This window comes from Scyliorhinus canicula, chromosome 9 (genome assembly GCF_902713615.1).
Source record: "Scyliorhinus canicula chromosome 9, sScyCan1.1, whole genome shotgun sequence".
In the NCBI taxonomy this organism is placed as follows: domain Eukaryota; kingdom Metazoa; phylum Chordata; class Chondrichthyes; order Carcharhiniformes; family Scyliorhinidae; genus Scyliorhinus; species Scyliorhinus canicula.
The window spans coordinates 183,743,799-183,759,550 of NC_052154.1; the positions used below are offsets into that span (position 1 = coordinate 183,743,799).

Genomic DNA, 15,752 nt, shown 5'->3' on the forward strand with positions numbered 1-15,752 from the left:
ATGAATTCACAATATCGACCTTGTACTCTATACCATTCAGGGTAAGTCTGAGGCACATGTGAATTAACATGCGAACTGTGCGCGGACGCACCACACTACACAATAGATGAGAGGGGACCAAAGCTAATTCCATGGATGCCCAGACGTCTGCCATATTGTGGAGTCAACCAATCTCACTGAAATGCCACCTTTCTGCTGAGCATTTCCAGTCTCCACATTTGAAGGTTGCACCCTGGAAATCTCTCTCAAGGTCATTCCCACTTGGACGGCTTCAACAAGAATCCACCTCCAGCATTTCAATCTCGCCTTCTGAGATTCCTTTCCCCTGAATTTGGAGAACACTGCTTCAAAGGGGTCACTTTTCCCCCAAAGGCTCGCAGCATGGTATCACCAATGTTCACCTGCATTCTCAGATCTTCAGGGCTCCTCTCACGCCGACTTCACTTCAATTCTGCTCACTGTAGCTCTATCTTTAACTCAGGAGCCCATTTCTCGACTTCTTTCTTTTAGCTTAACAGGGCCTATTTCCGGTACCTCACTTTGTCCTTTACCTGGGACATCCTTCTGGAGCTTCTCCCTGGTTTGGCACAATCTTCCTGTTGCCCCTATTGTGGCCTGGGACACCGGCTTGGTAATGGTGCTCAAGATCAGGCTAATTGACCTGATTTTTCACACCGTTCTATTTATTTTCTTCTGTGCAGGACCCCAGGCTGAATAAAGGAAAAAAGCTGAAATGCGCATGTGCAACCATTTTCTGGCTGGTGTATGCGCAGGAGGCCCAAGGTTCATTGGGAACACGAGTTCCCGACCAACTATTTGAGTTTCTTAACAGCATCAAGATAGAGAGAGAGAAACAATATAACTGTTTTGAAATGTACAATTCTCCATCCGGAAAGAATGAGACTCCACATTTAAAATAGTTAATTTTCACTGGCAGAAAGGTTGATTGGCGACAACACTTCTCCAATCATTAAAAGGACACATTATTTCAACTCTAAGACTTAACTTTGTGTGGTGTTCAATTTGTATTTACCGCATAAATACAGCAACCTCACTCCATTCTAGGCATTTCAATATTGAGGGAGATCAGGAGATGGCGTTTTTGTACTAATGGAGAAACTGCACACCTTGGATAGAAATTTTAAACTATTGGCTTTTAATGCACATTGAATCCTCACCGAAGTTGCTTTACCATTTGTCCATAAATAGTGGCACGTGCCATTAGCATCACAGTTACCTTCACAGCCGAATCTGGGCCATAATTTCAATGTGATTTCTATTTCAAGTTTCTATTTATCCTGGAGAATCCATTCTTCCCCGATAGAAGAATCTGGATTCAAATCATGGTCAGAGGAGAGTCTGCAATTGACATTATAAAAATAATTTCTTGTCTCTGCCACAATGGCTCCCATCACACTCCCCACTCCACTTTCCAATTCTCTCCCCTACTTTAAAGCAGCATCAGCTTTTCCTTAAGGTAAAATCTGGTTGAACTGACATTTCTACAGTTAAGGTTTTAGCGAAACTTTGAGGAGTTCAGCACCAATAAAACTCCAGAAGTTCAAAATGATCCAGGACAGAACACTCCATCCCCGACTGTAAACATTCACTCCCTCCACCACTGCAATGTGTACCAACTACAAGATGCGCTGCAGCAACTTCGCCCAAACCTGCAAGCTCTGCCATCTGGAACGAAAAGGGCATCAGGAACATGGGAACACTACCGCCTCAGAGTTCACCACCTCGTCGCACATTGTGACTTGGAAATGGATAGTTGCTTTTCCATCATCGGGCAATTAAAAGTCCCAAGGTCAAGGAGGAATGGGCAATAAATTGCCAACAAGATCTAGATCCATGGCTTGAATTTAAAAAAAGTAAATGCAAAAAATAGAAACAGATCTTTATTTCTTTAAAAAGTCAAATGTTATTATGTCCGTATACAGTGTCGGTGTAGTGGGTTAAGGCCAAGTGGGAGGAGGAGTTGGGGCTGGTGTTGGAGGTTGGGGTGTGGAGTGAGGCTCTGCGGAGGGTGAACTCAACTCCTCATGTGCAAGGCTAGGCTTAATACATCTTAAAGTAGTGTATCGGGCTCATCTGACTAGGTTCAGGATGAGTAGATATTTTGTGGGAGTGGAGGACAAGTGTGAGCATTGTGGAAGGGGTTCGGTCAATGTGCACACATTCTGGTCATGTTCTAAGCTCGTGTGGTTCTGGGTCTCGTTCTTTGTCACCATGTTGGCGATTCTGAAAATTGAACTGGAGCCCTGCCCCTTAGGGGCCATATTTGGTGTGTCAGACTTGCCGAAACTGCAGACGGGTGTGGGGGCCGACGTCCTGGCCTTCGCTTTGCTGATTTCTCGGAGTGTGCTAATAGGATGGAGTTCAGCGTCTACACACAGTGCCTCAGGGTGGCTGGGAGATCTGACCGAGTTCCTATACCTCAAGAAAGTCAAATACACTGAGGGGAGCAAATGAGGGATTCTACCAAAGATGGCAGCCATTTATTACTTCAAACAGCTGGTCACCATTAGGTGCTAAGCCGGGGACCAGGGGACCACCAGAATATTAGTATTTGCAAAAGAGTCATCAAGACATTTTGCAAGTTTGGGGCTGATATTCATTTTAATTATAAGTCTGAAATGTAATGTCACAAATATCAGAAAAGCACCTTCCTTGATTTTTGCTAAACAATAAAACTGGTTCAAGCGGTGAATGCAGCCTACTGTTGGTTTTGGATTTATTCTTTCAGCTTCATATGAAGTGTGACCAGTGGAACAGCTCAGTTGGTCAGGAAAGTGAGATGGAAAGAAAAGAACTGGTTCCTAAAAACTGTAACACCATAAGTTTCTGTTATTTAAAATATAACAGCAGTTATTAACTATTTGCAACAAGTGGGCATATCCCAACACTCAACCATCAAGAACAACTTCCATGTGCAAGTCCATCTCTGCCCAAGCCTTTAAAAGGGCTGTACCCTGGGAAGCAGTTCAAAAGGTATCCAGACTACTTCAACATTAAATTCCAGACTTCATTTGAGTCCAGGTAATGATTATCAACAGGCTGATTAACTATGGAAAACATCACGGCAGTCACGCTAATATCGGCTCTCACCCAGTGCACATACATCTGGCCTTCCGAGTATGGGTCACTGAACATAAAAACAAAAGTAGAGGCCCTCTGGTTTTCTATCCATACCCCAAGCAAATGATACAGAGGCCAATTGCTCAACTGGTTGAGATCAGCAAACGTGGCACAGCCTAGAATTGAAACTGCAATTTTCTGAGTTATAATTTGACGGTGCCTTTATCGGTTAGGGCCATGGTTTTCAACCCTTTTGCTTTCAAGGCCCCTCATGTGTTCCTCCATCCCCCTCAAAGGACAAATTTCACCAACCTCCAGTATTTTTCTGTGTAACTATTAATTACACAATACTAAAAATTAACATTGACTAGCCATATATATTTCATGCTTGGCAATTTACTGTTTCAAATATTTATTTGACACTGGGTTCTATGACATTATGAATATTTGTGCACAAATTACAGGTTGAGGACGAGTTATATCCACACCAAGTAAATACAAAAAATAACAAAATTCAAGTCCTTGTCTTCATATTTCCTCAATTTTGTAGGATTATTGGTAGCTTTGTGATTTTCTTTCCACTCACACCGCCTCTTCTTTAGTTTTTTTTAGCCTTCATTAAACCCAATTTTGCATTGTTACTCTCTGGATTTTCATGTTTTGAAACCGTATACTTTGTAATTGATCTTGTTCCCACTGAACAGAATTTACAGTGCAGAAGGAGGCCATTCATACTTCCTCTTTGCTCCTCTTATTTGTTTTCTCACCTGCTCTCTGAACCTTCTCTACGCAGCCTGGTTCTGAACTGTATTTTCCACCTGATATCCATCATAAGCACACTTGCTCTTCATCTTAATTTCGATCTCTTTTGTCATCCAGGGAACTCTAGTTCGGTTTGCCTTACCCATTTTCAATTCAACTTGCCAACGTGGATAAGTTCACATTTTCCCACATTATACTCCATCTGCTAAATTTTTGCCCAGTCACTTAAACTATCTACATCCCTTTGGAGACTCTTTACCGCCGCTTAACAGCTTACTTTCTTACTTGTCTTTGTGTCATCTGCAAATTTGGCTATCGTACATTTGTTCCCTCATCCAAGTCATTGATACAGATTGTAAATAGTTGAGGGCCCAGCATTAATATCTATAGCACTCCAATAGTTACATATTTGCAACAACCCAAAAAGGCCCATTTATTCCTACTCTCTACTCGTTAGTTCCTTTGTCCATGATAAATATGTTACAATCTACACCATGTGCACTTATCTAGTATAATAACCTTTGATGTGGCACCTTATAAAATACCATTTTGAAACTGAAGTACCTCACATCTACAGGTTCCCCTCTATCCATCTTGCTTGTTACATTCTCAAAGATGGCCAATAAATTAGATAAACATCATTTTTCCTTTCATAAAACCTTCCCGACTCCGTCTGATAACATTACGATTTCCTCAGTACCCTGTCATAACCTTCTTAACAATGGATTCTAGCAATTTCCCCACGTCAGATGTTAGACTAACTGGCCTATAGTTTCCCGCTTCCTGTCTCCCTCATTTCTTGAACGAAGGTTTAACATTTGCTGTTTCCCAATCCCCAGGGACCTTTGCAGAATCTATATTCTTTTGGAATGCTCCTCCTATATAATTTAGGGATAGTCTAACTACGACACTGGGATTCATCAGAACAGCGAGGCTGGGCTAGGAAAAAATTCTGACTTAGTTGAATTATTTGCAGTAACCATAAAATAAAGATATAAATATTATAACAGAAAGTAGAAGTGTTTCAGGGACAGGAGGAGAAATAATAAGAACAATGCACAATATTGTTAGCAAATTGTCCTGGGCTAGATTGAATCGCTATTATCAAAAATAAAAGTTCTGAAATACTTCTGAAATGACAAATGAAATGAGTTTGGATAATCTCACGCCAGCTAATTAAAGGCACATCTACAAATGCAAACTTTCTTACTACTGGGCACTTGTCAAATAGTCTTACTTTCGATAGAAATGGTTAGACTGAACAATAGAATTCAGAGCGCAGAATTGATGCAAAAGAGGTGCAGAAGGTGAAACAATATTCCATGTCCCAAAACCTTGTCTCACTTACTGAATATTAAAGTAGAAAATCAAATGATGGAAATGCCTCATACAGTTTAATGCACTCTAGCTCATTAACTTTTCTTTACTAATTCAAGATATCGCATAGCAAAGGACACCTACACTTCTGTCGATTTCCAGGAAGATGATACGGTGGAGGGGGAAAAAAAAAGTGTTTTGGAAAAAGTAAGCAAAGTGCCCACATAATGAATCAGATCTGCGTGTAATCAACTCCAGAACTCAGCCTCAGAAGAACACTAACCAGAGGGGTTAGTTCCACTTCTGTTTCAAATTCATGGCCATGACTAGGCAGTCAGTATCGAGATTTCGGCAATGGAACCCGCCAACGTCTGCGACCATGAGCTATCAGTCCCATTGGCAACAGAACCCACTCTGCCTCACGCTTAGTTTCTTTGCTTACTTGGCAAGAGCATGGAGCAAAAGAAAGAAACTGCAAATAAGCCCTACTCTGGTACAGGCAACATCACAACTTGGATCAGAACTGCAGCTTTCATCAGTTTCCTCCAACTTAGTCCAGTGGTAATAACGCTTCAAGGCCAAGGAAAATATTGAAATACAGAAATTATTAGCCTTTTGCAGCCATGAGTAGAATTAAAAATACTTTGTAGTGAATAAAAAATCAGAGGTAGCGGATGTGAAGATTTAGAAAACAAAACAGAATTGAAGGACTTGGTATAGAAAGATGGGAGTGGTTAATGATCAGTTGGCCTTACTCCCTGGCAATATTCTGTGTTGGCCTAGATTCTGGAGATTGTATTTCAAAACCTAAACCAACCCATCATTCTCTATTACAAAAATAGCAGTATTTTGGAAAAATACAAGGTATATGATATACTGTAGATTTAAGGCATAGTAACATTAAAAAAATACTGTTTTTTAATGACATGGTAAAAATGACATGTAATATTTAAACTGAATTTTGAAAGGAACCACATGGAACAGCTTGCAATGGCTGAAAAATGTTGCAATGCAAAACATTTTTATAGTTCTGAAATGCAATACAGATACTGTGGAACATGAAGGAAAAGGCCTTATTAAAAAAAAGGTTTATCCATTAAAATTGCTATAAAGCCTCTATGGCATACTACTAAATATTCTGAATAGGTACACAATGCATGAAATGGGGCAGATAACTTCTCGTATATATGAGGCAATATTACAGTCAGCTGGTAAACCTGGATCCAGTTATCTCTCAGCTGGGAAATTGCTTCCCCTGTCAATCAACATTGCAAAAACAGATATTCTGGTCACTGACCTCATTGCTCGTTCAGAAATCCAATTCTTGCCAATCCACTCAACCGCACAATTCAGAAAGGTAATTCAAATTTCTCAATAACTATCTCAGTTTAACGAGAAATCTCAAATTATTTGTTCTAGAAATTTAAGCAATTTGAAGTAAAATTACTATCAGGTAGCCTTACATTAACACCGCAATTTCCTGTGTCAACTAGTCACTGTGAAAATCCCCTCGTCGCCACATTACGGCCGGCGCCTGCTCGGGTACACGGAGGGAGAATTCAGAATGTCCAATTCACCGAACAAGCACATCTTTTGGGACTTAGAACATAAAACAGTACAGCACAGAACAGGCCCTTCGGCCCTCAATGTTGTGCCGAGCCATGATCACCCTACTCAAATCCACGTATCCACCCTATACCCATAACCCAACAACCCCTCCCCCCCTTAACCTTACTTTTATTAGGACACTACGGGCAATTTAGCATGGCCAATCCACCTAACCAGCACATCTTTGGACTGTGGGAGGAAACCGGAGCACCCGGAGGAAACCCACGCACACAGGGGGAGGACGTGCAGACTCCACACAGACAGTGACCCAGCCGGGAATCGAACCTGGGACCCTGGAGCTGTGAAGCATTTATGCTAACCACCATGCTACCCTGCTGCCCCTATGTGGGTATTAACTTGTGGGAGGAAACCAGAGCAGCCGGAGAGAACCCACACAGACACGGGGGGGGGACCACCACTCCGCACAGACAGTGACCCAAGCTGGGATTCGAACCCAGGTCGCCGGCGCTGTGAAACAACAATGCTAAACACCGTGCTACATGACCACAAAATGGCTGAAAATGCTTTACAACCCATTAACTACTTCTCAAACGGTGACTGCACTTCAGACTGTAGAAAATGTGGCAGTCATATTGAATGGGAGATAAATACCAGCCAGGACACCAGAGGCAATTACCCTGCCCTACTTTGAACTAGTGCCATGGGGTTTTTCCACATCCACTGAAGAGGACAGACAAGTCCTTGCTCCAACGTCTCATCTGAAAGGCAGCACCTCTGATAATGCAACACTCCAATAGTACCGCAGCTGAGTGTCAACCTTGCCTCAAGTCCTGAGGCGAGAGTGCTTCCAACTGAATGAAAAGATGGCATTAAATTACAACTGAATGTACATTATCCACTCTCCAATTAATATATTGTCAACCAGTCAATGGAATTTTCATGACTTTTTCTAAAACCACTTAAATGATTAGCTGCTATCTCCCCAGTGGAATGAACCACACGTGCAAGCTATCAAAATATCTGAGATTCCCAATTACTTGGTCACTTATTAATTCAGTAACGAGCAATTCTTTCATTAGAGTGGATAACAGACCTGCACATAAAGAAGGCACAATTTATAGACTACTTCCCAGCTACTTCTAGCACAAGAAAGTTTTAAACCAGAATTGCAAAACCGGATGCAAATATCAAATATGGAAAGCAAAAATTCCCCAGGGAAAAGTTTAATGTCCAGAGTACTGTCAGAAATTCAGCAATGGTGAGGTATATCAAGTCATCAATATTCATGGGACAGCAGACTCCTAGATTCTTCTTTCACCGACTGACCAGAGAGGGATTCCACCATGTGTCCTGGCCAAGATTAACCCCTCAACCAACATTATTAAAACAGATTATCTGTTTTTTAAAAACGCATTTTATTCAAACTTGTATCAAAGTAGGTTACAGCAAATAAACACCCCGGGAAACATCCTTCCCAACAATTAACTATACAGTTTGTACAGATTTTTCTCCTTTTTCACCCCCCACCCCCCCACGACGAACAGCTACTCAAACACGGTCACAAACAACCCCCACCTTTTCTCAAACTCCCCTGCTGAGCCTCTTAACTCATACTTTATTTTCTCCTAACCGCAGGCAGTCATACAGGTCACTCAACCATGCTGCTACCCCCGGTGGCGATGCTGACCGCCACTCCAGCAAAATTTGTCGCTGTGCAATCAGAGAGGCGACGGCCAAGACATCGGCCTTCCCCCTCTCCACGAGCACCGGGATCTCTGAAACCCCAAATATCGCCACCAAAGGGTCCGGGTCCACTCCCTCGTCCACTATCCTGGCTAAGACCGCGAACATTCCCGCCCAGAATCTTCCCAATTTTTCTGCTACCCCCTGAAAGAACCCACTCATTCTCGCCCGAGTCATATGCACCCTGTGCACCGCCTTAAACTGTATCAGGCTCATCCTTGCACAAGAGGAGGCTCCGTTTACCCTTCTCAGTGCCTCACTCCATACTCCCCAATTGATCTCCATTTCCAACTCCGCTTCCCATTTCTCCTTGATCTTCACCTCCCGCTCGCCTCCCTGCTCCCCCAGCCACTTATATATATCCCCAATTCTTCCCTCCCCTTCCACATCCGGAAGCAGCAGTCGCTCCAGCAGGGTGTATCCCGGCAATCTAGGGAACCCCTTCCAGACCTTTCGTGCAAAGTACCTAACCTGTAGATACCTGTACTCACTACCCCTCAGCAGCTCTACCCTCTCCCTTAGCTCCTCCAGACTGGTGAACCCTTCCTCCAAATACAAATCCCTCACCTTGACCCCCCCCCCCTCCACCACCTGTATACACTATCCATCTCCCCCCCCCCCCCCCCCCCCCCCCCCCGGCTGAAACCCATGATTCTCACACAGCGGCGTTAGCACCGACAACCCTTCCACCCTAAAATTCCTCCTCAGCTGATTCCATACCTTCTCCGTGGACTGCACCACTGGGCTCCCTGAATACCTACTCGGAGTCATTGGCAATGCTGCCGTCACCATAGCCCTCAAATTAGACCCCTTACAAGATTCCTCCTCCATCCTAACCCACTCTACCCCTTCTCCTTCCCACCACCACCGCACCTTGTCCACATTCGCCGCCCAATAATAATGAAGCAAGTTTGGCAACACCAACCCCCCCCTGCTGCCTCTGCCTCTGTAGCAGGGTCCTCCCCACCCTTGGCACCTTCCTTTCCCATACAAAGTCAGAGATGATTGTGTCCACTTTCCCAAAAAAGGCCTTTGGTATAAAGATCGGGAGAGCCTGAAAGATAAACAAAAACCTCGGCAGAATATTCATTTTCACCACTTGGACCCTCCCCGCCAACGTTAAGTGCAGTGTATCCCACCTCTGAAGGTCCTCCCTGGCCTCCTCCACCAGCTTCGTTAAGTTCCACTTATGGAGCCCCGTCCATTCCCTCACTACCTGAATCCCCAAGTATCAAAATCTATCCCTCGCTACCGTAAATGGCATCCCCCCTAAATTAGCCCGCTGTGCCAGCTCATTCACCCGGAATACCTCGCTTTTCTCAACATTCAGGTTGTATCCCGAGAACCCTCCAAACCTCCCCAACAGGTCCATAATCTATCCCATACTCTCCAACGGATCCGAAACATACAGCAAGAGGTCATCGGCATAGAGCGACACCTGATGCTCCCTCTGTCCCCTCATTATCCCCTGCCACTACCAACTCCCTGAGAGCCATTGCCAATGGCTCTATGACCAGCGCAAACAGTAGCGGCGACAGCGGGCATCCCTGCCTCGTACCCCTGTGTAAGTCAAAGCTTTGTGAGCTCATATCATCCGTCCTCACCCTCGCTCTTGGCGCCACATACAGCAACCGCACCCATGCCACAAATCTCGGCCCAAACCTTCTAAAACGTCGAACAAGTACCGCCACTCCACCCGATCAAATGCTTTCTCCGCGTCCATGGACACCACCACCTCCGGTACCAGAGCTCTCGACGGATTCATCACCACATTCAACAGCCGTCTGATATTTCTCGCGAGCTGCCTGCCCTTCACGAAGCCGGTTTGATCTTCTGCAACCACCCCCAGGACACAATCCTCCATCCTCCCCACCAACAACTTAGCCAATACTTTCACATCCGTGTTCAATAGTGATATGGGTCTTTACAGTCCACATTCCACCGGATCCTTCCCACTTTTTGGGATTAGTATGATTACTGCCTGCTTCATCGTCTCTGGCAACTCCCCCTTCTCCCGTGCTTCATTAAACACCCCCAACAGATGTGGTGCCAGGTCCGCCGCAAATTCCTTATAAAACACTGCCGGGTACCCATCCGGCCCAGGGGCCTTCCCCAACTTCATACCCCTGATACTATCCAGCACCTCCCTCAGCCCCAGGGGCTCCTCTAACGTCTGCCTCTTTGCTTCCTCCACCTGGGGAAATTCCAGCTCGTCCAGAAACCATCCCATGTCCCCCTCCTCTCCTCCTGGGTCTGCCTCAAAGTCCCTGGTAATACTCTCCAAATGCCTCATTTATCTTCCCTGGCTCTGACACCACATCCCCAGCCCGGATCTTCAATATTTCCCTGGACGCAGCCTGCCTCCGCAGCTGGTGCGCCAGCATGCGGCTCGCCTTCTCCCCATACTCGTATTGCACCCCTCTTGCTCTACACTGCTGCCCTACCGCCCTCCCAGTTATCAGCCTGTCAAATTGCCCCTGCAACTTTTTCCTCCACGCCAATCCCTCCATGGTGGGCACCCTCAAATATTCCCTACCCACCTCCACTATCTCGCTCACTAGACAGTCATGTTCCGCCCTCCTTTCCTTATTCGCACGAACCGCAAATTAGATAATTTCTCCCCAGACCACTGCCTTCAGTGCTTCCCAAAAAATGCCCACCGACACCTCCCTATTCTGATTGACCTCCACATGATCCCTAATCGCCAATTGCACCTCATCACAAAAACCTCCATCCGCCAACAACCCCGAGTCAAACCTCCACCCGGCCTCTGCTCTCGACCCGTACTGAACCGAATATCCAGCCACTGGGGTGCATGGTCCGAGATAACTATCCCCGCATACTCTGCCCCCTCCACCCCAACCAAAATCTCCCGACTCACTACAAAGTAATCCATTCTCGAATACACCTTATAGGCTTGTGAAAAAGAGGAATACTCCCTTCCCCCTGGGTTCTGAATGCGCCATGGACCACCATACCCATCCTCTCCATAAACGCCCCCAACTCCCTTGTCATTCGTACCCTACCCATCGACCTGGGGCTCGATCTATCCACCCTCGGCTCCAGGACACATTTAAAATCTCCTCCCAGGATCAACTGGTACATGGCCAAATCCGGGATTGCTGCCAGCAACCCCACATCATTCCAATTTGGGGCATACACATTTACCAACACTATCGGTGCCACTTCCAATACCCCACTCACAATCACCTATCCCCCACTTGGATCTCTCACCTCCTTCGCACTCACAAATCCTATTTTTTTGCTCATTAAAATCGCCACACCCCTCGATTTCAAATCAAACCCCGAGTGAAAAACCTGCCCGACCCACCCCTTCCTTAACCTAACCTGGTCTTTCACACAGAGGTGTGTCTCCTGCAGAAAGACAACCCCCGCTTTCAAGCTCCTGAGGTGCGTGAACACCCATGACCTTTTAACCGGCCCAGTCAGTTCCCGGACATTCCACGTTACCAACCTTACCGGAGGCTTGTGCCTCCAATCCCCTCTACCGTTCGTCATCTTCCCCACTTAACTCCTGCCCCTTTAATTCCACTCTGTACCTAGCCCATCCCAGATGGCTCCTTTCTTTGCCCTTGCCCATGTCATCTCTCACCCCCGCCACGTCGCAGAAACCCCCACCCCGCTTTTCCCCTTCCCCTTCTTCCCCCCCCCCAACTTCCCCATTCCCCCCTCCCCCCGGCCACCCCTCTTCGCCTTCTCCCCCACAATCTCACTTCCGTTCACCAGCATAACCTGCTAGTGCGGCTGCCCCTGCACATCCTAATGACCTCCCCCTCCCACCCCATTCCTCAGCTCAAAGAAGGCAGCCTCCTGCTGGCCTTACCCTCCCCCACCCAAACAAGGACTTCTCCTGAACTCCAGGTAGCCTTCTCCAAAAGCAAACAAACCGATGTTAAACACAAACAGTCCCATAAAACAGATGGGGGGGATGGGAACATTCATCCCCACATAAACTTTTCGCCCCTACAACTCCTCACAATCTCAATATTGAACAGAAACCCACCCCCACAAAAAAGGCGAAAATCCTCCAATCCTTACACCCACTTCAAACATGCTCCCACCCATTACATAGTGCCAGCATCCCAGTTCCCAAGCATTGTCCATTCAGTTCACCCCCAGTTTATGCTCCTTAATGAAGTCTTCGGCTGCTTCTGGTGTCTCAAAATAATACTCCCGGCCGCAGAACGTCACCCATAATTTCGCCGGGTAGAGCACCCCAAACCTGATCAGCCGCCGGTACAGCACCGTCTTGGCCTTGTTGAAACCTGCTTGCCGTTTTGCCAAATCACCTCCGATGTCTTGATAAATCCAGACGTTATTTCCCTCCCAGTCGCAGCTACGCTTCTCCCTGGCCCACCGTAGAATTTTCTTTCTCCACAAATTTATGCAGTCGCACGATCACCGCCCGCGGCGGCTCCCCAGCTCTAGGCTTTTGCTATGCGCTCGGTCCATTTCAGGGGCCTTATCTAGCGCCCCTTCTGCCACCAGTCCCGCCAGCATCCTTGAGACGTTCCTCGTGGCACTCACACCTTCCACTCCTTCAGGCAGGCCCACTATTCACAGGTTCTGTCTTCGAGGCATTCTCCTGCTCCTCCACCTTTGTCCTCAGCGTTTTACAAAGTCTCCTGGGAGCCCCACCTCCGCCTCCAGGGCCACCACATGATCGCTGTGGTCAGGGATCACTCCTTCAATCTCCCGAATCTGTGACCCCTGCATCTCCAAACACCTCTCCACCCGCTCCAAAGTACTCTTCAGGGGAGCCACAGCTTCTGCAGTGGCCTTTGCATGATCCTCATTCCTCTGTTTATCTTTCCTCTATTTATGGAATTCCTCCTTAATAAAAGTCACCAGTTCCTGTACCTGGGGCCTTACAGCTTGCCCCTCCCCAGCCTGCATGCTGGAAGAGAATGTCTGTGAAGTACAAGGCTGTTTCAACTTTCCAGCCAAACCTCTCATTGTTTTCTGCCGGGTCCGGTGATCAGAAGACATACCATTCCAGGGGTAAACTACTCCTCTAACATTCACCTACGCCTTTTCATCAAAGTTCTGGGTAAAAAGAGCCCTTTTCTGTGTCTTTGAACAGGAACAGCCCTTTATGTGACCAATCACTCCATGGTCACAAGCGGAAGTCATCAAAACGGATTATCTGCCCATGTCGACACTACAACCAAGAAAGCACAACAGCGGCTATACTTCCTCAGGAAAGTAAGGAAATTCGGCATTTCCACATTGACTCTTACCAATTTTTACAGATGCACCACTGAAAGCATCCTATCTGGCTGTATCACAGCCTGGTATGGCAATTGCTCGGCCCAAGACCATGAGAAGCTACAGAGAGTCGCCCAGTCCATCACACAAACCCGCCTCCCATCCATTGACTCCGTCTACACCTCCCGCTGCTTTGGGAAAGCGGGCGGCATAATCAAAGACCCTTCCTACCCGGGTTATTGTCTCTTTCAACCTCTTCCATCGGGCAGGAGATACAAAAGTCTGAGAATATGCACTAACAGATTGAAAAACAGCTTCTTCCCGTGTTACCAGACCCTGAATGACTGTGTTATGGACTGAACTAACTTCTCCATGCATCTTCTCTACTGTATCGTACTACACTCTGTATGCTTCACCCGATATCTGTGTCTATATATTTACATTGTGTATCTATCGTATGCCCTATGTTTTTTCATATAATGAACGATCTGTCTGGACTGTCGGCAGAACAGTCACTGTACCTCTGTTCACGTGGCAATGAACCCAAATCCATTATCATGCTGTTTATCTTGTGGGACCTTGCTGTCACAAAATGGTTAGTGTGTTTTCTACATTACAAGCAGCCGAAGACTTCATTAAGGAGCATAAACTGGGGGTAAGTTACTATAAAGTAGAACAGTTAACGTGATACAAAATTATGCACAAAAAATAAAAGAGAAAGAGTAAGAAAAATGGGTACAAGAGATCAAAGATGTAGCTGTTTTGCTTTTTAATCTTTTTAAAACTGGCAAAAAGAAAGAAAAGATCAGCAAGTGATGGAGAAATGTAGTTTTCTCTTGTAATCACACCACATGAACTAATGTCTGGATGTCAAAGCTTCTAATTTAACTTTTCAATGCATATTGGTTATGGATGTGCAAAAATGAAGGGCGAGCGGACAGTTCTATACTTGCTGAAGTGCTCAACCATAAACATGTCTTTGAAGTCTGCTTCAAAGCCGACAATGTTCTTGCAAAGGAGTGCATCTTGCTCCACTTGCGTGAATATTGTTCAGCACCTCATCAAAACACTAACAGACTCTTAAGATAACCTGAAAAACAGTCGCACTTTAAAAAAAAATCAAGATGAATTAGCTATACTATAAAAGATAACAAGAGTGCAAAATAAAGTTTCCAATCTGACATTATGATATTCCTAACAGGGTTTGCTTGTGACTTCTGTCATCTGATCCGTCAGTCAGGTACCTGTAACTCATTACGAAGTATCTATTATTTTCCACTGTAGTTGTACATAGGTTTTTCTTTTTGTACCATTATATTGCTTAGTTGAGACTTCTAGCTGGTAGTTTGCTGCCCTCTTGTGGATTTCAGTCAAATTAACCAAACACCAAAAAAACAAGGAGTTCTAAATGTGAGCTAAAACTTTGCAGTCAACAGCGAACAAGCTGTTCATTATTCTTCTACAAGCCTACAGATGATTTGTGCGTTTTGCATGGTAACTTCATGTCATTCGGAGTCCAATACAACATGGTGTCCTGTGCAGGGAATCTGAGGCCTGTCTGAACAGGGGCAATCAGCTGTATGTCAATCAATCAGATTGCAGAACCCTCACTGAGCCATGCAGAGTATAAATCAGGAATTATAAAGTAGAACAGTTAACGTGATACAAAATTATGCACAGAAAATAAAATAGAGGGGGTAAGAAAGATGGGTACAAGAGATAAAAGAAAGCTGGTAGCTGTTTTGCTTTTTAATCTTTTTTAAATCTCCAACGATGATTCAGATCTAATGGATGAGCCACTTCACTTAGAAAAGTGAATTTTCGAACAATAGACAGGTTGTAATTAATACTAATCACAGAAGACTATTAAAAATTCACTTACACTTGGAATGGGAAGGCCCTATCCTTTTCTGGGGTGTTAAAGTGGGTCAATGTCATAATTCCACGTTGCTCACATGATTGATTGCAGCGTTTCTCAGTGGGGCTTAAGAAGAGGGGCAAATCAACCTGTAACTTCCTGATAAGTAAGAGGTTTCTGTCTGATTTACTCC

The 15,752-nt window shown here is 45.3% G+C and overlaps 1 protein-coding gene across 2 annotated transcripts in view; it reads right to left on the reverse strand.

The window, feature by feature from the left end:
• ext2 (exostosin glycosyltransferase 2) overlaps positions 1 to 15,752 on the reverse strand; it is a 192,016-nt gene that overhangs the window by 144,099 nt on the left and 32,165 nt on the right. The gene's annotated exons all lie outside the window — the stretch shown is intronic.